The 22,354-nt window shown below is 41.4% G+C and overlaps 1 pseudogene; it reads right to left on the reverse strand.

The window, feature by feature from the left end:
• Positions 1-6,130: 6,130 nt before the first annotated feature.
• LOC136875968 (hippocampus abundant transcript 1 protein pseudogene) lies at positions 6,131-7,639 on the reverse strand (annotated as a pseudogene).
• Between the last annotated feature and the right edge of the window lie 14,715 nt (positions 7,640-22,354).

Genomic DNA, 22,354 nt, shown 5'->3' on the forward strand with positions numbered 1-22,354 from the left:
TTTTCGCATTAACGATAAATGCTACAAAAAATGTTTTGAAGCGATTTTGCGATATCTTTACGAATCATATGTTTCTGGTTAAGAAAATATGGATATTATGTTCGCTAATTAAAGCGAATTAAAGCGATAAGGCCATTTTAAAGCGAAATTAAATTATTTCGCGATAAGCGCGATATTACAGCGAAATCTGTAGTGAATAACGAACTTGACATTTTGTTCCAAGATTATGTATGAAAAGGAAAGGAAGAGCGAAGAAAGATTCATTAACAGGAAAGAAATATGTTATCATTAATGTTCTGGAAAATCTCTAAGACATGGCATCAAAGAAAAGGGGTTGGCTCCAGGATTCTTGCCAAACGAAATGTTTGGAATGTTCTTCTTGTGGTAACTGGTAATCCCATCCCAGCCTGTCTCTTCACGGCATTGTGCAATCCTGGAATCCCTAATGACGTCTACAAGCAGCAGAACTGACTGGTGTATTTCGGCTTCGTGGCCAGGTAAAAGGTAAAATTAAGAAAGTGATCACAGACAGTAGCGAAGATGGGACGCTCGACAAGTGTTACGGTGCACAGTAGAGCTAAACAGTTTGCGAGTGAAGGTTTATACATTTCGGAAAACAATATTTTAATGTGTAAATTTTGTAATGTTCGTATCGAGTGGGAGAAAAAAGATACCGTCTCAAAACATTGTTTCAAAAATAAGGAACATTCAGAACGTAAATTTAGCACTCCAACAGTGAAACGCCAGGCAACAATAGAACTCTCATTAGATATGCAAAAGAAAGCTAAGAGTGAAAAAATAGAATTTATTCACGAAACAACAGCGATGCTACTCAAAGCCAACATCCCGCTGGAGAAGGTAGACGACCCTGCAGTCCGAAAAATGGCTTCAAAAGTATGTACCAGGTATGTACAGTCTATCAGTTAAACCTCAACAATCAACGATCAGTGATAGTAATGAAACCTTTAACGATATATATTAGAATTTCATTAAAGCGAAATTAAAGCGATATCGGCAATACCTATTTCGCGAAATAACGCGAAAATTAGCACCCTTCTCGCGAAATCGTTCAAAAATTAATGCGAAAAAATCATGCCTCTAACCATGGGGTAAGTACGGTTTCCGAAGATCGACTCCTACAACTTTAAAGCGATTGCCTTTGAGCCTTGTTGGTGAACATAGCGAAACTCAAACGAACGGACAATTGCTGACGTCTAAACTGAAATAGTATATCTGAATGGATGATTTGAATCCCAGGAATGAATAATATTTCTCCCGCGGCATGTCCAGTCCTGATGGTGGCTTCAATAATATTCGGCATCAGTTTCTTGACTGAGAGTCGTCTTCCATAACCGAGAGAAGGAGGATTCATATTCCTGACAAGGATAATCGGTGCCACAATCTTCAGCTCCAAAATGTTCGAGAGTATTCCAGGAGCCTCCAAGTTGTTCAAAAGTTCTGTCGTGTAATTGAGCGCCTCATCTGTATTAGGCCTACAAGTAGAATCGATAGACTTGTAAATTTGTAGAACACCGGGTAATTCTTGTAACAGCTGCTTGCTGATGACTTTCACAGTTTCATTTCTTGGAGCAAGAATTGCTCATTGACACAGCTATGCCTGAACATTTTAAGGGAATGAAATGAATATCGGGTAAATATGAAATAAATAAAAGCCTCCGTGGCTCAGGCGGCAGCGTGTCGGCCTCTCACAGCTGGATTCCGTGGTTCAAATCCCGGTCACTCCATGTGAGACTTGTGCTGGACAAAGCGGAGATGGGACAGGTTTCTCTTCGGGTACTCCGGTTTTCCCTGTCATATTTCATTCCAGCAACACTCTCCAATTTAATTTCATCTGTCAGTCATTAATCATTGCCCCAGAGGAGTGCGACACGCCTCGGCAGCCGGCACAATTCCTATCCTCGCCGCAAGATGGGGGCTTCATTAATTCCATCCCTGACCTGGTCAATTACTGGAAAACAGGTTGTAGGTTTTCATTCCTGAAATAAATAATTGAAACGAGCTCGTGGTACCATACCTCGTCACTTGGTCGCCACGTGGAAGCGCTTCCAACTTCCAATGAAACTTATCCCCGAAATTGTGACTCTCGTCCTCCGAGGTTCCATCAAGATCCTGAGACACCACCTCTACAGCTACAGCTCAGAAATGTCACACTAATTATACTGTTTCTTTATAATTTAGAGTTTTCTTCAGTTAATAGAACTGTGCAGAAAATTTTATACCGTATGTTTTACCTTGTACATACTGGAAATACAGCAGGTTGTTTCTAAATAAATGGAAATGTATATTCATCTAAGAATACGCCTCTGTTAACAATTTCAGATCTCTGCTTGCCATAGATTTGGCTGGACATTGCACACATCCACACAGACAAACAATTCCGGATATTACGTAGGTACTGAATATGGCTCCTCGTGTCGAGGAGCGAAAGTGGCTTCCTATACCATTGACTAGCTGCCTCTGTGGATCAGTAGTAAAGTGTCGGCCTACGGATCCTAAGAGAGCGGGTTCAAACCCGGCAGAGGTAGTCGGATTTTTGAAGGGCGGAAAAAAGTCCATTCAACACTCCATGTCGTACGATGTCGGCATGTAAAAGATCTCTGGTGACACATTTGGTGTTTACTCGACAGAATTATCTCAGCCATAGACGCCCAAGAGAGTTTCGGTTTACTCGGTCTGCCTTCTAGTGAGCCTAGAGTAAAACGTAACGTCGAAATTGACGAGCAGACAGCCAGATGGCGTCAAATTGAAATGTCTGCGCACGGTATCTGAGGCCATACGATTATTATTATTATTATTATTATTATTATTATTATTATTATTATTATTATTATTATTATTATTATTATTATTATTATGCCATTGACTTAAAATGGCTATTTGACTTGTATTGCCTATCCTATATACGTTGCCTAGCGACAGTGAATCTATACATTTAATCCTTGTGACAGCACGATGAATGGTCATATCCTAGCACACGTTTCCTGCCGGTTTTTCATTTATAACTCACCAATGAAAGCGAAAATTAAAAATCCGGCTTCGAGGTGCATTTGGACTCCTTCCATCTACCTGTGTTTAAAATTTCAGATCTCTGCGTGCCTGTTATTTGGTCGTATGTCTTTCCTGACGCCAACCCTATGCAGAGAGATATATTCACTATTGCGTGTTTCTGTAGTGGACGGTAGTGTGGTGTGTTGAGTGTAGATGAAGAGGAATGCATTAGGACGAAAAAGACTCCAGTCCCCGAGAAAAAGGAACTAACCAGACGCAGTTAAGATTTCCTATCCAGCCCGAAATTGAACACGGGACCCTCTAATCCGAAGGCCTCGAAGCTGTTAAATCAGTCAGGGAGCCGGACCTAAATTGTTCTTGAGAAATAATGGTGGTAGTGATGATGATTACTCTCTTTGGATTAAGTACAACTAGGCAACCATGGTGTCTTAACACTAATTAGAAGGAAATGGAAGCGAATCGATATTTCGAAGAATAAGGGTATCAGAAAAGAAAGGAAATGCCCACGGATGGCGTCAAACAGAAGATTCCTTAGACCTCGCAAACCTAACAGTCCGGGTCGAAAGAGAACAAGCGGTGAACAAGGAAAGATGAACGTGAGGAGGCTGGCAATAGAAGTTGAAGCGATACCAGACTCCGCTACCATCTAAATGTCAGGTGTTCTGTTGATCACCAAACTTGTATTTCCTTTTAATGAGATAGTGCCAATTTCGGTGTTTTTAATATCATTCGTGAATCTATCTTGCCATTCGTTTTCAAATTCATTCGTTGAATATACAGTATATTTAATTTTTGTTGACATGTAGTTTGGAGATGCTAGCCTGGTGGCCATGATCGTTAACGTGTCAAGTATATTTGATCTGACACATCTGAAAACATTTCACCACCAGAATGTTGGCCGGCACGACAGCAGAGGCACTGGTATACAATTTCTAATCACTAGATTACGTGCCTAAAGCCTGGATTGAATTCCAAACCTCTCCGCAGTGCTCATATGGGTTGAGGGCATATGACGCCGTTGATGGTGATTCGTCCGTCGAATGGGGACTTTGAGCCTTCAGCAAATCTCTTGGTGCTATTCCCCAGGAGAAGGCTATGTGTCGACACGGGTTTCACCCTCTCCCTTCCTACTATCATTTATCACTTCATTCATTTCTTCTCATTAACTCCTCTGATGAAGTTGACGTCGGGAAGGGCATCCAATCGTAAAACTCGCTACGAAGATTCATCTCATTTCATACCCGACCCCGTAGAGAAATGGTACAAGAGTTGGGCATACATACATTTGGTATGTATTCGTATTCGAACTCTACCACCTCGAGTTTGGATAAGAGAGAGAGAGAGAGAGAGAGAGAGAGAGAGACCATTGTAATGTGAGTGAGGGGAACTCGAATTATTTTTTGTATTCGCAAAGTTTACTCGAATCCACATTACGAATATGAATATACAGGCTGCTAATTTAAGACATGAAAATGAAAGTAATCATATTCACAGTATTCAAGCAGTAATAATGCATATTCTTCGAGAAATCACGTGTATTTTAGATTAACACCGACTGACAACTGAGGGAAAACATTTAATAAATAAGAACAAAGATTGAGGATTGTTTTCAAAATGTACGAAAACCAACTAATAGTCTCAACTCCTTGTAAAGAACACCAATTCTATAATATACATACCAAAACTAAAGTAAAATGTCTCAATACTTTGTGAAAGAAAATTAACAACTGGTTTCTTGTTTAGATTACGCACCATTCAATGAACGGAAAGCACTTGATCGCACTCAGGACTATTCGGGCTACTTCATATCTCTGACCTATTCGAGCGAACAAGCGATGTCTTCACTAAAGTTTCTGCAAAAAGTGAATCGAGTTTAATCGAGTTAAACGAGTTGAAATATTCGACTCTCACAACACTAATAGAATATTTAGTTTGTTAAGACAGGATGGTTGCTCAGTCTAATTCCTCGTAAAATCACCGCACTGTCTGTGCGTGGTGGTGGTGGTGGGGGGCGGTAAAATACATCCACGGTGTACCTTGCCTGTCGTAAATGATCACTTAAAAGGGTTAACCCCAGGGGCACTCAACTCTGGAGCGTGGGCTTGGCACCAAGGGGGCCCAAGTTGAGTCTAATATTGTTGCCATTTATTTGTGACAGTCTCTTCACTTATATATTTTCTATCCGACCTCCTTTGCTCAACTCGTGATCGCTTTCGACCCCGACGGTGATGGCTTTCGTGACTTAGGGATTCTTTCAATTTCACGCCCTTTGAATGATCAAACCCTTTCCTTGTTAAAAAAGGAAAGTTGCCTAATTGTACATCCTCTTACAATAATAATCACCACCGCTACCAGACCCAGCTGGTGCTGGCCCCGTGGTCACGAACCCATCTCCCAAGTTAAGAGCTCCTAGGGCAGCTTTTATTCGCTTCTTACGATAGGCAGGGGATACCTTGGATGTTATTCTACCACCCCCACCCACAGGGTAAGATTGTTGTTTAACAAGTTCTTTGTTTAAGTTATAGAAACAAATTCTCTCAGAAACTGAACAAAATATAACAGAGATTCCCAGCACAGTATATTATAATTTATTTCTTGCTCTCATTCCAACAGTCAAGTTATAAAACATCTCAAAGGAATAAATATAGAGTGACGTCCTATTTTTACCGTTATATGATTTCGTCAGTTTGAGATATTTCACTTTGATACGAGCTGGTAGTATCACCATTTAAATGCTTTAAAAATTTGATTAGCATTTAACAATTAATGTGAAGAGTGGTACTGTATTCCATATCATGGTCCTCTTCTTATAATAAAACAGTAAAGGAAATAAGTTTGGACATTTCCTTCTGGATCCTAGAAATATGTGGAGTTATATCCACTTCATTAGAAAAGTAAATGCCCTAAAAGGAAAAATAAAACTGAGCGTAACAAAATTAAACAATAATAAGATTTACAAACATTTCGTTCTTTCAACATTGAAAAGAAACAAGAAATTCGAAATCGAACTCCTTTTATGTTAATGTTTGTTGTAATGTAGGCGCTTTTTCACATCAGTAGTACAGAATGGGATATATGCTAAGACACGAAAGCCACCGTGTCACAATAAGATGTCTGAGTTATCTAGCAAGGGTGAAAGTGGGTTAATGCTGTCATGTTTTTTACTATGCTCCATTTCATAGTGAACTTTCATTAACAAATTTGACTGTCGGCGAGGACTACTGAGTAGGTTTGCTTCAGTTAATCCATCATCCGGAATAATAGAAGCTACCAAAAGGGCACAGATTACAAGGAATGATCCAAATATGAACGGAGGTCCTGGAACAAGGGAGTGCATGGCATCAACCACTAGACCATCAGTATCATTATCCCTTGATGAAAGAGATCGCTCAACTTTCGTTTTCGAATCTTCATTCAGGTCTACATCGAACAAATAGAAAATCAGACCAAACATGGCAGGACCTAGCCCATTGCAAAGTCCTCGCATACCAGTAATCATCCCTTGTACTAAGCCTTGCTTATCAGCATCAGAATGCATTGACACGAAAGCGCTGATGGCTGGATAGGTGATGCTAGATATCGAAGCAAGGATTCCGGCAGCCCACATCATCCAGGTATGGGAACCCAAGCCATACCACATTAGTTGCAGCATTTCAAATAGTAATCCAACCATGATGGTATGTTTACTACCAAGTGAACGCATCATGAAGCCTAGAAAAATCTGAGCTCCCACAGACAATATTCCTATTGTAGCAATGAACAAAGCTACCATGACCACACTGAAATTCATCACTAATTTAAGATAGACAAATATACAAGAATATTGTCCGGCTTCAGGTAAATATGACAAAAATACTGTAACACACACCATCAGAACTCTATGATCTTTACGTATTTTTCGGAGAGCAGCAAATGGATCAGCTTGTTCCCATGAAATAGGTGCATCCCACGAAGACGCTCTAATCTTCTCCGACAGAGATTCAGGAACAGCTACAAGAATGAAAAAGACGTCCAGAATCGCAATGGAAGTAGCCAATGCTACGACTAGGCTTTCATTATAAGCATCCATTATATATGCTCCCAGTGCAGGACTGATGACCATACTTGCTGCAAAAGTGGCAGATACATAACCATATGCGAGGCTGCGTTCATGTTCTTCGGTGACATCAGACACATACGCAAAAACAACAGAGAACGTGACGGCAAATACACCAGATATACTGATCATAGAAAAAAACCACCATGTATTAATTGACATGAGTGGAATTGGAGCACATGTGAAGAATACAGTCACCAATAAAAAGAACTTTCTCCCCCAGATATCAGAAAGTGCTCCGATGAGAGGTGCACTTAAGAAAGATAGAAATCCTTTAATGCCCATTATGAGCCCATTCATCAAAAATGTATGATGTGGGAAAGTCGCATTGAGGACCGATATCATAGGCATTGTAAGCATTCCCCAAGCAAAGAACTCGAGGAAAATAACTATCAAAGCATGACAAACACTAGGTTCTCCAATTCCAGACGTTGTCATTACTCCATCTTTCATTATTGCTTTCCTGCTTCTTATTATCATTCCTACCACTTTCTTTGACACTTTCGCAGTCATGTTCACTTCGATCTATCCACTTCACTCTTATTTTAACCCGATATAAACTCACGATAGACTTGACATGTTCACTATTTACATTGAATCAACAAAATAGCTATAATCAAAGAGATTGATATATTAATGAACGCCATTTTAGATTACGGTATCGACGGGCACCGACCATGAAAACGATACCGGTACCCAGGAGATTACATGTCCGTCATGCTACGCGTTAATTAATAACACAAGAGTCAAGCTGTTCTTGAGGGAGCAATAGTTTCGTGTTTTGCCGCATAGCGCTGTAAGAAAATAATCGGAGCACTTCGGAAAACTTCGGTCAGTTTGCCGCCGCGTAGCGCTGTAGGAAGGTCAAGGCCTTGAAATGCACTCGTGGAAACGGGTTGCTTCCTAGTTCACCATTCAGCCACTAGGATCGCGGTCTTGCCTCCTTGTATTCGCATGGCCGTATATGTCAATAAGTAAAGTATATCCTAAATAAAAAGAACTGAATGTGTTTGCGAGTATTGACAGTACTTTATTTATAGAGCGGTGCTGCATTGGCTTGGATATGCCATTGAAGTTTCAAAACTTTCCTTCTGAGGGGCTTCTTATCAAGTTTCAAAACTTTCTCTCTTCTACTTGAGTGGCTCAAAGTAATGTTGTCTAACAGAGGTCTCAGAAATTTTCATAGTAGAAAAAGAGGTGGTTTGTCGCCTTTACATTTTCCACACTTAATTTCACTGTTGAAGATGTCTTTCGAAAAAATAAACGCACACCTTTTAGTAACTCTCTTCGGGACAAGTACTGCGTAGCGGAAGTGACAAATTCCGTCGTTCACTGCAGAAGTGCCACAGACGATTTTCGGTACCTTGAGGGCTTCTCGATCTTGAAAACAAATAAGACACAATGTTGGACTTTGAGTAGCTGGAGAACAGATATGTTCTAAACAGCCTTTACAGTATGTTTTTTCTTTTGCCACACGAACCATAATGTCATTGTATTCCGCTTGGCGTCTTAGGTAGCTGAAGAAGAGCTCGTTAGGTTCCTCATCAATGCATAATGCAAATGTATACTTATGAGGTATTTTACGCAGGCCACAGTGGACTGGGTAGTCAAGATCTATGCCTGATACATTTCTCTCATGATTCTTTTTTACTTTCTCTGAATGCATTTTAAGTTTCTTAATATATGACAGGAAATCATTAATTAACCAACTGAGGAGTTCATCTTCAGTACTAAAAGATGCCTTTCTTTTGCTAGAGACTTTACATCGCACCGACACAAGTAGGTATTATGGCGACGATGGGATAGGAAAGGCCTAGGAGTTAGAAGGAAGCGGTCGTGGCCTTAATTAAGGTACAGCCCCAGCATTTGCCTGGTGTCAAAATCGGAAAACCATTTTCAGGGCTGCCGACAGTGGGATCCGAACACACTATCTCCCGGATGCAAGCTCTTAGCCGTGCGCCCATAACCGTACGTCCAACTCGCCCGGTTAAAAGATGCTCGTTTGTTCTCGTTCCTGAATATGTCCCATGTGAGGTGTTGCAGACGTTATGCGCATTGAACAATTGAATAAAATGCTCCATAAATCAAATGGCTTATTTTAAACTGTATGTTATGCTCTCGGGACAAAACCACCTCCATATACTTTACAAACCGGAGATTGTTTCAGGGGAAAATACAATATTTTTAGCTCTTGCTACATTCATTTTCGTGAAATTTGTTGGGCAAATTATTTTCCTCGTTGGTTTCCTAATTTAAGATTTCTGAGTTTGAAGATGCCTCTCAAATGATTGCCGGTCACGGTAGCATAGTTTAAAAAAAGTCCAGTGACAAATTTTGGGATCGCCCGATTCTTATGACGTAACTCGGATCAAAACTTAGGAACAGAGGCCTACTTCGATCAGCTTGAAGTCGTATCTCATGCGTAATACTTACTCTGTATAATGTTTCGAACATTGAACATTCACTGGAAACTTGTGAAACGAAATTCCACTACCTTTAATTTCTCGTAAATAAACCATGACTGGAACTGCGAATGCTTAACGTCAGACAAATACATAATACATTCACAACCAACTCAGTTAATGAACACGTTTAAAGGCGCGAGCCTGGTAGACAGGGGGCAAGATAGCGATCCTAGCGGCCCGGCATTGAACTTCAGTGTAAGCACTTCCATAGCGTTTACGGGCTCTATTTCCAGGCCTTGTATTATAACGTAGGCAACGAGGAAGGTAAATTTAATTATTCGAGGGAGCGATTCGGTAAGGGGTGCGCAGCCGTGAGCTTGCATTCGGGAGTTTGAACCCCACTGTCGGCAGCCGTGAAGATGGTTTTCCGTGGTATCCCATTTTCACACCAGGCAAATGTCGGGGCTGTACCTTAATTAAGGCCACGGCTGCTTCTTTCCCACTCCTATCCCTTCTCCACCATAAAATCCATCTGTGTCGGTGCGACGTACAGCCAGTATTATACACACTATCGAGTATTATTTCTACTAGGACGTGAACTTTCCAGTCGCAACGACCTGACTCTTAATAGCTCTTCTTGAATTGCTGTGTGATACATTCATTGTTTTTTATTAAGCGTCATATAAATATCACTTTTCTCTCAAAATGCAATTTTTGATATTTCTAATGTGCTTTTATGGGGAGTGCGAGACCTTGGAGCGTAAGAAAATAATCGGAGCACTTCGGAAAATTTCGGTCAATTTGCCACCACATAGCGCAGTAGGAAGGTAAATTTAATTCTTCGTCTCTACAACAAAGCAGTCATTCCGAGTCACTTGTAACTTCGAAGAATCCCGGCGAAATGGTGATAATGATAACAATGATGTTGATAATATAAAGGCGATGAAACAATGTGCTTTTATGTGCATTTAATCTCGTAATGGCATAGCAATCATGCTAGTCCACCTGGTGGCCCTGATCGAAAAGTCTAAACGGTCTGACACCGAAGTTAGCCGGTTCGAGTCCCGTTGGTCGAAAAAAATGTCACCATCAGAATGTTAGCCGACAGGGTAGAGGAGGTGGTGGTATACAATTTTTAATCACTAGATTGCGTGCCAAAAGCCTGGATTAAATTCCAAACCTCTCCCTAGTGCTCATATGGAGTGAGGGCATATGATGCTGTTGATGGTAAGGACGTAGCAGGATGGTAGCCTTGAGCTGACTCCTTGGTGCTATTCGACAGGAGTAGGCTATGTGCCGGCACCGGATTTCACCATCTCCCTTCCTATTATCATATATCACGTCATTGTAATGTCGTATGGCTTTTAGTGCCGGGATATCCCAGGACGGGTTCGGCTTGCCAGGTGCAGGTCTTTCTATTTGACGCCGGTAGGCGACCTGCGCGTCATGATGAGGATGAAATGATGATGAAGACAACACATACACCGAGCCCCCGTGCCAGTGGAATTAACCAATTAAGGTTAAAATCCCCGACCCGGCCGGGAATCGAACCCGGGACCCTCTGAACCGAAGGCCAGTACGCTGACCGTTCAGCCAACGAGTCGGACATCACGTCATTAATTTCATCTCATTAATTCCTCTGATGTGGTTGACGTCAGCAAGGGCATCCGCCACGACAGATTCATCTCACCTCATATCCGACTTCGTAGAGAAACAATGGCATTGCAATCGTGCTGATGAATGGAGGGATAGCCTGACATCTAACGACACTATTTGAACAGCTGCTCCATTGTCAATTTACTCGTAGTACTTGGAAAGACCGCAGTTACCTCATGGTAAACAACGTCCCGGTTCACTAAGCACTAGATTCACTGCACCAGCGCGCTCGCAACATTACGTCCCACGTGGTGCCACACACGTGCCACAGCTTGAGGATAAGATTCACCGCCATCTAGCACCACGCTGACATCACGCAAAGCCGAACATAACCGTTGCCTACGTTATATCTCACAAGGCCGTGAAATGCAGGTCTCTTCAAGCCAAAAATGCGGGCACAGCTATTACGCCTTTCTGCCGCTAGGTGGCATGTTTTAGTCCTATCCTTGCCTCGTGGAAATAGCCCTCCAAACTATTAGTGGGTCCTTCATGTCTTGTAAAATGTAAAGATCTAGAATTAAGCAATTCCTTCTGTTACCTCGGGATTCACATAAGGGAGAGCAACAGCAGCATCCATCAGAGCAATATATAAAATTAAAAAACCTCCATAAACTGTCTATAAGAGCAGCAGTAACACTATTTCACGCTGCAATCAACCGTGTTACTACCTTTGGTATCGACATTATTTCGGAAAAGCTGTCCTTAGCCGATCTCCAGAAGACAATTGCATTTTTTAGAGATAGTCCGCAAGTGGCATGACATACCTTAAAACAGTACTACATTTCACGAAATTCTGACAAAGTTAATATTCTCCGCAGTATACGATGACAAGGTAAGCTAATGTGGTTAGCGGGGACCTTTCTGCCGTTTATTGAAAAGATTCAAACCAATGCAGACCAAACATTCAAAAACAGCGAAGAAACACGCCAAGGTATCCAACTGACAACAAATTCGAAGTACATTTCGCGTCACAACCTGAATAATGATGAGACTGAACTCTTCTTCAGTCATTTACGAAGGAAATGTTGATTTAATGGCATAGTAGATATGAGAACACACTTGTATGCCATGGAAACAACATTACAATCGGCATTATAAATACGTTGGATACAAGCAATGAAGAAAGGAATACGTTCAAGACATTAGATACAATCAAACAGCAATGTGCCGAGGTAAAGATGCAGAAAATTGTCTGCCCAAGGCTATTTTAAAGTTACTTGACTAAGATGTGTTGTTTATCTGTCAGCTAGAAATAATTTTCTTCTCTTTGTATAAGACATTTACAGTAAACAATCCATATCTTGTCTTTTGCAGAATGCCCAATCTCATTAGAACTGACATCATTGGATATGATACGTACATACTTTGTTCGAATTGCCGAGGAGAACTCAGTGTTCGTTTTGTCTAGAGCAACTTCCCGGAGTCAATACCAACAGCTTTTTGTTGTGTCTCATTAAGGCACAAGACCGAGGCGCATTGCGTTACCCATCGAGAAAGTTTCTCTCTTCTTAAAAATGTCTTAAATTCACTTCGTATGCCATAAAATATGCACAAAATGCAAATGTACTTTAAAAACTGAAAATGTTTGTTGTTCCCAAATTCATGCAAATATTTATATGCGAGGAATGTAATGAGCAGCCACATCCTGACATTATTGTAACGAAGTTCCTCAAACCTATACTTTACAATCATGCAAGAAATGTTACAAATGACACTGATTTCCTGAAGAATTTCATGACAAAACCGCCAAGTCGTAAACTGCTAAAATTATGACTCCCATTATGCAGCAGAGTATATACAGGTATTTAACGCCTTATTATTAAAAGTTATTTATTAAAAGACGAATAATGTTTTATTATTCCCATAAATGTGTCACGTGCATTAATTCAAATTTGATTCATTACTAATCCCCGCCTAATAAAACCGTACGGTTGAACAGGTCTAAACGATGCGATCTAGCGGTGCATTCTCAAACAACGCCGAGCCGCTTTTCAAAACAGCTCTTTCACGGCCTTGTGAGTGTATAACGTAGGAAACGACCTAACCGACTCCGCTCTGACGCGAAACAGTATCTCTAGCCGCACCCAATAGAGGCCAGCGGCTGCGCGCGCCCACTGGGACGCGCATTGTCATAATTTAAGAAAATACTGAAATAACACTATCAGTGTAGACCCATTTTATAAATTACAATTAATCATCATCCCCATTAGTCAAAATTATTTAAAATAACTGGAAGTATATTTTAACATTCGAAGTTCTTAACGGGTTTTTAGTGCTACCCACGGTGGGATTCAAATACACCATCCGCCGAATGCAAGTTCACAGCTACGCGACGCGTACCACATGGCATAACATGGCATAACCATAATCACCACCACCACCACAATCTCACTGTCATAGAGAGGATAAATAGAAATAGAGATAATAATAACAACGAGGTTTCGGTTGAAAACGAAACTAACTAAAGGCATAATTTCTAGGGTGACAACTAGCTATTCATGAATAAAATCTGTGTATATTGTCTTTGTACAATTGTATTATTTATTGAGAACTAGTATCTAAACGAATCTTCATTTTACTTCAATGATAAAATTACACTGACTTGTAAACTTATCTTTTGCTATATTTTCTTTCTTTCTTTCTTTCTTTCTTTCTTTCTTTCTTTCTTTCTTTCTTTCTTTCTTTCTTTCTTTCTTAATCTGCTTATCCTCTAGCGTTGGCTTTTCCATTGGACTCAGCGAGGGATCCCACCTCTGCCTCCTCAAGGGCAGTGTCCTGGTGCGTAAACATTGGGTCGGGGGATACAACGGGGAAGGATGACCAGTACCTCGCCCAGGCGGCCTCACCTGCTATGCTAAACAGGGGCCTTGCGGGGGAGATGGGAAGATAGGAAGGGATGGACAAGGAAGAGGGAAGGAAGAGGCCTTGGCCTTAAGTTAGGTACCATCCCGGCATTTGCCTGGACATCGTTTGCTATCATGAATATATATATTTGTGACTGATTCTGATTAAAGACACAATTACTACCGGTAACACAACAGTTCTGAATAAAATTATTTGATGATCTATTCCTTATGTTTATGAAGTGATATTTAAAATCAAATTTATTGTGTAATTTGTATTTAGTCCGCCTCTTTGGTGTACTGGTTAGTGTGATTAGCTGCCACCACCGGAGGCCCGGGTTCGATTCCGGGCTCTGCCACGAAATTTGAAAAGTGGTACGACGGCTAGAACGGGGTCCACTCAGCCTCGGGAGGTCAAATGAGTAGAAGTGGGTTCGATTCCCACCTCACCCATCCTGGAAGTGGTTTTCTGTGGTTTCCCACTTCTCCTCCAGGCAAATGCCGGGATGGTACCTAACTTAAGGCCACGGCCGCTTCATTCCCTCTTCCTTGTCTATCCCTTCCAATCTTCCCTTCCCCCCGCAAGGCCCCTGTTCAGCATAGCAGGTGAGGCCGCCTGGGCGAGGTACTGGTCATCCTCCCCAGTTGTATCTCCCAACCCAGAGTCTGAAGTTCCAGGACACTGCCCTTGAGGCAGTAGAGGTGGGATCCCTCACTGAGTCCGAGGTAAAAACCAACCCTGGAGGGTAAACAGATTAGGAAGAAGAAGAATAATTTGTATTTAAATTTCTGAAGAAAAAAACACGTCGAATGTTAAAATACACTTTCAGTTATTTTCAATAATTATGACTAATGGGGATGATCTCATGTCAGCATTCATAAAAAGAGTACTATATTGAAAGTGTATATTTCAGTATTTTCTTAAATTATGTCATTAATGCGAGTCCCAGTGCATGCGCAGCTACTGGCCTCTATCGAGTGCTAGAGTAAGATACTGTTTAAGGTCGGGGCGGAGTCGGTAATGTTCAGCCACGGCCGACTGCATCCCTCGCTGCGCTCCTTATACCGACCTTGACAATCGCTCGTGAAGCCCAGCATAAAGCTGTAATTGGAAAGTTTCACTCTAATTCCGCTGGAGCGCTGGCCTCCTAGTCACTGACAGGAAGCTGTATACCGCAATTGACCGTTTTTCCAGTGTTATTTATATTGTTTTGCTGTCGTAAATGTTGGCAATGTGTTCGCAATGAGGCGTTTGTTAGCTTGATATTGAGAGCTGACAGTTATGCGCTAATCAGTTAATTTTTTAATTGTGTAGTGTGGTAATTTGATCTTTTAAACTGTGTTTTTTAAATCATGGAATATGTGTTATTGTGCGCCTTTTTGTACTTCAAACAGAAATTTTCTGCAAACAAGAACACATGTAATGAGTGGCTCAAAGTGATTTCTCGGCGTAACTTCGTCCTAAACAAGAATTTCAATTCATGCGCTAATTCTTTTGTTTTAATTGTGTAGTGATTTACTATTCTTTAACTGTGTTTAGGAATATTCGAATATGTATTGCTGCGTGCCTCTTTGCACTTCGAACAGGAAAGACAAGAGCAAAGGGACACTATCATTTCACGAATTCTCTGTAGACCAGGAAAAAATTACGGAGTGGCTCAAAGCAGTTAGCAATTTCATCATCGTTTTCCGTTTCTGTTTCGGGTATTTATGTTCTTTCTTTCTTTCTTTCTTTCTTTCTTTCTGAATCTGTTTAGCCCTCCAGGGTTGGTTTTTCCCTCGGACTCAGCGAGGCAACCCACCTCTACCACCTCAAGGGCAGTGTCCTGGTGCGTGAGACTTCGGGCCGGGAAATACAACTGGGAAGGATAACTAGTACCTATCCCAGGCGGCCGCAACTGCTGTGCTGAACGGGGGCCTTGTGTTGGGGATGGGAAGATTTGAAGAAGAGGGAAGGAAGCGGCCGTGGCCTTATGTTAGGTACCATCCCCGCATTCGCCTGGAGGAGAAGTGGGGAAACTGTGGAAAACCACTTCGAGGATGGCTGAGGTGAGATCGATCCCCTCTACTCAGTTGACCTTCCGAGGCTGAGTGGACCCCGTTCCAGCCACGATGCCACTTTTCAAATTTCGTGGCAGAGCCGGGAATCGAGCCCGGGCCTCCGAGGGCGGCAGCTAATCACGCTAATCGGGTATTTATTACCCCTAAATTTTCTTTCATTGAATAATCCTTTAGGCGGAGTCAGTTTTACCACATGACAGCAACTCAACACATTTTTTCCCAAGATAATTTGAACATTAATAACATTTAAACACTGACAAGTAGAAACCATTACTGTTATGACGGTAAGGCCAATGTATGAAGTGTTACCTGTGCAATGAACAGTTTACAATGTATTTACTCAAAATAGTTTTCTCTCACTGAATTTGTATTAAAAGTTATTCTTTTTATGCAATTTGTTTTACGACGCACTGACGTCTTATGGCGAAGTAGGAATGTCTGCCGCAAATAGTTATTTGTGTTACCCATACACCGAATACAGAAAAAATAAGACTTTTATGCTTTGCCCAGGCCCTTCCTGACAGCAGCACTTGAATTTGAAAACTCTAATTGAATAATGACTCTTAATCTCAAGATTAACATCAGAAGACAAAAGTGTTGTGGTAATTTCTGCTATGTATCTAAATGCTATGGATAATAAAAGTGATTACTATTATTCCTCACAGTTAAGGAACATCAGATGGACTACTCCATCTCTCCGCAGTTTCATTTCACGAGATTATTTTGATAAATATCAACGAAAGTAGCCTTTAGGATTAATCATTTTAGCAGCATTAACCTGTGCAACATTCTCCATACCTCTAATTACGATAAATCGGCAATCAAAGTCAATATCTTTTCCATAAAGAAGTATGCATTTCTGCCGCAAATAGTTAGGCCGCCAGCGCCACGTGTCGAGATGTGTAACTACTCCGATTACAGTGCGTGGACCCAAGACCAACTACAATATATCTGGTGGACCCGTTTGTCAAGGCCGGTAAGGAGCTAGCTAGAACGACGCATCAAGTCGGCCGTGGTTCAGCTGTGCGTGACGTCAAGCATGGTACTAGATGGCGGTGAATCTTAGGCCTCCCCACAGCTTGAAACTAAACCTCTCTCACCGAAGTTTCCCGAAGTCCTAGCGCTATGCGGCAAAACACGAAACTATTGCCCACTCAGGAGCTCGGCACTTATGTTCATTACATCTAAATTGTTCTAAGACATTCAATGTTGAAGCTAATGAAAGAAATCATAAACATTTCATTGTACGGTACAGAGTCTACTGTTTCTTACGAAAACGTGATTCTCATATTTTATCGGAGCAAACTGGTAGCTTTACGACCATCCTCTTGATATTTTAAAGGTGTATTGGGGACATTATCTGGTATGATCATGATACAGTTATTTGCTCACGAAATATTTTTCTGTTATGATATACAAGAAATTCGAAAGCATCGTATATGAAGCGGACCGTTCTAATAGACTAGATCGTACAGCTGCATGTATGGGTACATGTAAAGTTTTATGACCTCGAGCTAAATTTTACTACGTTACATGTAGTCCTGACACAGATATTGTACATTTACACTTGTACGTTTTAAGGTAAATAAATGAAAGACACAGTGGCGTATGCTGGGATCAAGACGTGAGCCACCACTAGACTTAAGTTATGCCTTTTCGATGTGTGGTTTAGTGAGTGTCAAACCTTAAGCTATTTTAAGCTGCAGCCCATAGCTAACGGATAAGCCTGCTGTGTCGTCAAGGCTGCTTCACTAGCTACTGCCCTGGCCTCTGATACTGACAACACTCAACACCTGATCAGTGGAGATGGTAGCCTAAGGTTTAACAAATTGAAGTCTAGCTTTGTGGCTAAACGGATAGAATGCTTGCCTTTGGTCCGATGGCCCCGATTCAATTCTCAAAATGAACCCCCTCGTACTCTTAATTCTCCTGGCGTGGGGAATGGGTGTTCAAGACGTCTTCGCCATTCATTTTATACTCATTAGGTCACCACCAAGCCTATACAGATGATGCACATGCCTAAATGTGTGATATATACGTGAAGATACTATCGCGATATAAGGAAATACAGAAGAAATCAGCCAACAAGTATCTCACTTTAAATACACCAATAAATGTTAATATAATATATTCCGGTGTTAACACAAAAGGTTTCAAGCAAAATCTATTACGAAAATTTAGTAACTTTATTATTCTTACCTGGTTCACCTTTGTAGGGACTCGATACCTTCCAGACCACCGCCATCACTACCGCCGTGCCGCACTCGTTACCATTGTCGTCGTCGTCGTTGTTCAGGTAGATTGTCAACTCCAGACAGTCACTGATGATGCCATCTGTTGCCATTGCCGAGTTAATTACTGTTGCGACATGGATAACTTTCTTCCTCCACGAAGCCGTATCCACTCGAGCAATACCTTCCTGGAACAGTCCTTCCACTTCAGTAACTGCGAAGGATTTGTGATTAGTGCGTACGTTGCTTCACTTCACCCCGTGCCAACTCAATGGGGTTGAAGTGACAATGGTACGGTGGCAACCAAATAACCTCATGTTCTTGTTCCTTCGCTACCTCATCAACCACATACTTCAGTGAAACGTGTTTGTTTTGTTTTACCAGTGCCTGCAGCCACCACACGCAATCCCTACCATTAAAGGACCAAACGGCCTGGTGTCGGGATATTTGATGTTTTGGTGTTTGTCATGTTTTATTGTGAAGTGTAATTGTAACCTTAAAAACAAAAGAAGTGAAGATCGATAAGTCCTTGTAAAATTGTAGTATTCGCGAGTCTATGTATTGCATTAAATGGATTTAAGATACCTAATTATTACACGACGTATGATATGATGTGTACAAACATTAACATCTGGCGACCGTGACAGGACAGTTCTGGCCGTTTAATAATCCTATGAAGGTAAAATAAGAGAAAACTTGCTTCGCGGTACACCTTTCGACTTCGACCGACGTAAAGACATGGCTGCTTTAAATGTATTATTGAAAGAAAGAACACAGTTACGTCGTTTATTTACAAGAGCGTTTAACATATTCCAGAACAAGATTGCTGAGGAAAATGTGACGCAGGAAGATGTTTTCACCAGTTTTAAGGTGCTCGAATATAAGGCCGATCGACTGTTTACACTTGATGAGAGAATCCATGAAGTTTGGCATACCAATGAAGGCACGGACGAAGATGTACCTGCGGAATATGAAGAAGTCGAATCATATCGAGATAAGTGGACAACAGTGAAATGTAAGTACGAGAAATTCAATGAATGTCAAATAACGTGTGATGCTTCTTCCATAAGCTCGAGTGTTTCTCAGTCTAGTAGGTTGGTTAGTAAATTACCGAAGTTATCGCTTGTGAAGTTCTCGGGAGATATTAAGCAGTGGTTATCATTTTGGGCACAGTTCAAACGAATACACGAAAGTAGCGAGCTGGATGATGCAGAAAAGATTCTCTATCTAAGAGAATATGACTCCTGGGACAACGGCTTATGAGCTTGTGAATGGTTTCCCACCTATTCCTGAAAATTATAGTAAAGCTGTTCAGTTGTTAAAACACGTTATGGTCCAAAGGATTTATTAATAGAGCTTTACGTAAGGGACATTATAAATCTAGTGACTGAAAAACCTTCCCTGTCAGTATTGTATGATCGAATTGAGGTTAATGTTAGGTCGCTAGAATCAATGGGTCTAACTACTAACAACTATGCTGCATTATTATTTCTTCTCGTGGAGTCTTGCTTGACTGATGCATTGATCCGTGTGTGGCAGTGGAGAGGAGATAATATGCAAGAAGCTGGGTCACAAAAAGAGCTCAAAGGACTGTTAGAATTTCTGAAATCTGAAGTAGAAAATGAAGAATACTTGCAGCTAACTAGGAAGATCAGTGATATTAGAGTGGGTAAAGCTCAAACATCAAAACCTTTGCGAAAATCTGATGTTCCAACTGCTCAAGGTTTAGTTTAAACTAGTGGTGTAGGTAATGCATATGCTTTCTGTAAAGTAGAGACTCATGCTTCATCGCAATGCCAGCAGGTAAAAAATATGACTCTCGAAGAAAAGAAAGCTAGGCTCTCCCAGAACGGTGCATGCTTCACGTGCTTCAAGGTTGGGCATGTTGCAAGAAAATGTTACGCTCGCCTCTCCTGCAATGTGTGTAAGCGGCAACATTATCCGTTCATGTGTGATCTTTCAGAAAGGAAAGTTGAGAAAGAGTCGCAGGCTTCACCTCAGTCTAGGTCAGTAACTAATTTCTGCATTAATTCCTCGTGTGTCTATCTTCAAACTCTCTTGGTTAAAATAGTGGATGGATATAATCAGGAACTTGTGCGTGTTCTTCTGGACTATGCTTCGCAGCGTTCTTACGTGAAAGAAGAACTGGCAGAGAGATTAGGTCTTCAGGAGATTAGAAAAGTGACTATGAGCAATGCTGTGTTTGGTGGTATTACTGGGTCTCCTGTAGAACATCGTGGATTTGAACTTGTTCTTCAGAATCTTGATCATTCTAATCAGTTGAAACTGACTGCTCTTAGCCAGCCTGTTATTTGCAGTCATGTTCCTCGCCTTACAGCAGAACACGTGATGAAACTGGGACTGTCACACCTAGATGTGGGGAGAGATAAAAAAATAGAGATCCTTATCGGAGCAGATTTCCTAGGGTCTGTTCTCTTGAATGAGCGTAGAATAGTGGGAGATTTGACGGCAATGTTGACTACATTAGGGTGGACGATATTCGGCAGAAATCAGCGCTCAGGTTGTGATGACAGGGAAGCGACACCTATTCTGCTGAATATTGAGAAAGTGAGCGACCTGTGGGAACTGGACGTTTTGGGGATAGAAGAGCCTATCTCCGAAAAGAAGAAATGTCAACTGGAAGAAGAAGCAAGACTAGATTTCCGAGAAACCGTACAGATAAAAGAAGATGGTAGGTACGAAGTTCGACTTCCATGACTGAAAGATCATCTGCCCTTAGATGCATCATACGAGACAGCAGAAAAGCGGCTAGAAATTACAAAGAGAAAGCTTGACACCAACGGGCTCTTAGAAGAATATGATAAAGTTTTTCAAGGCTAGATTGATGAAGGGATAATAGAAGAAATTCCGGGTGATCAGGCTGGAATCTGTGGGCATTATCTTCCTCATCGACCTGTCATCAAGAATTCTGCAACAACACCAGTGAGGCAAGTCTTTGATGCTTCCGCGAGAAGAGGTAACAATCCCTCCCTCAACGATTGTCTAGAAAAGGGTCCCAATCTCATCAAACGAATTCCTTCTCTCCTCCTACAGTTCCGAAAGAAGTCAGTTGGGGTTATTGCTGATATCCGTAAGGCGTTTCTGCAAATTTCAACAGCACCAGAAGATAGAGATTTTTTGAGATTCCTGTGGGGCAAGGAAGAAGTGAAAACCTATAGGCACAATTGAGTAGTTTTTGGAGTGACATCGAGCCCTTTTTTACTGGCAGCGGTGATTGACCACCTTCTAGACCAAGCCTTGCTAAATGCTCAAGATGAAAATAAAGTGACTGTTGGTATCATTAGACAGCTTAAAGACAGTTTTTATGTTGATAATTGTGTGACAAGTGTCTCAAATGAGGAAGAGCTGCAACTATTTGTCAGTACTGCTCAAGAGGTTTTTTCCCAACACAAGTTTGAGCTCAGAGGTTGGGAGAGCACTGATCCTTTGCTTGCTGTCCTTGGAATGATGTGGAATCGCATGGAGGATGTGCTTCATTTGAATTGTGAGCCTCTGGAAAATATTTCTCAAGAGAAGATAACTAAAAGGATAGTGCTGTCTACTGTCCGTCGGATTTATGATCCAATAGGATTTTCGGTACCCATTATGCTGCTGTCGAAGCTTTTACTACAGAAAATATATGAGGTCTGTTGGGACACGGAAATACCTTTGAAAATGAAAACCACATTTGGAAAATGGCTTTGTGAACTTCGAGAATTACATCAGTTGGAGATCCCCAGAAAATTCCCTGAGGTATGTATAGAACGTAGCCTTCTGCCATGCGAGTCGAGATGCATATGACGCAGTGGAATTTTTACGTACGCATACGGAGTCAGGAGTTTACGTCCAGCTCCTTCAAGCAAAGTCAAGTGTAGCCCCGGCCGACCATTCCTCGACTCGAGCTCATGGGAGCAACAATAAGTGCTCGATAATTGTCAACTATGAGAAAAGATTTTGACGCTGAGTCAGTTTACTTGTGGACAGATTCTACGACAGTGTTGACATGGATACAGCGTGAGATCCTTTGGTCAG

The sequence above is a fragment of the Anabrus simplex genome, chromosome 6 (assembly GCF_040414725.1).
Source record: "Anabrus simplex isolate iqAnaSimp1 chromosome 6, ASM4041472v1, whole genome shotgun sequence".
Taxonomy (NCBI): Eukaryota; Metazoa; Arthropoda; class Insecta; order Orthoptera; family Tettigoniidae; genus Anabrus; species Anabrus simplex.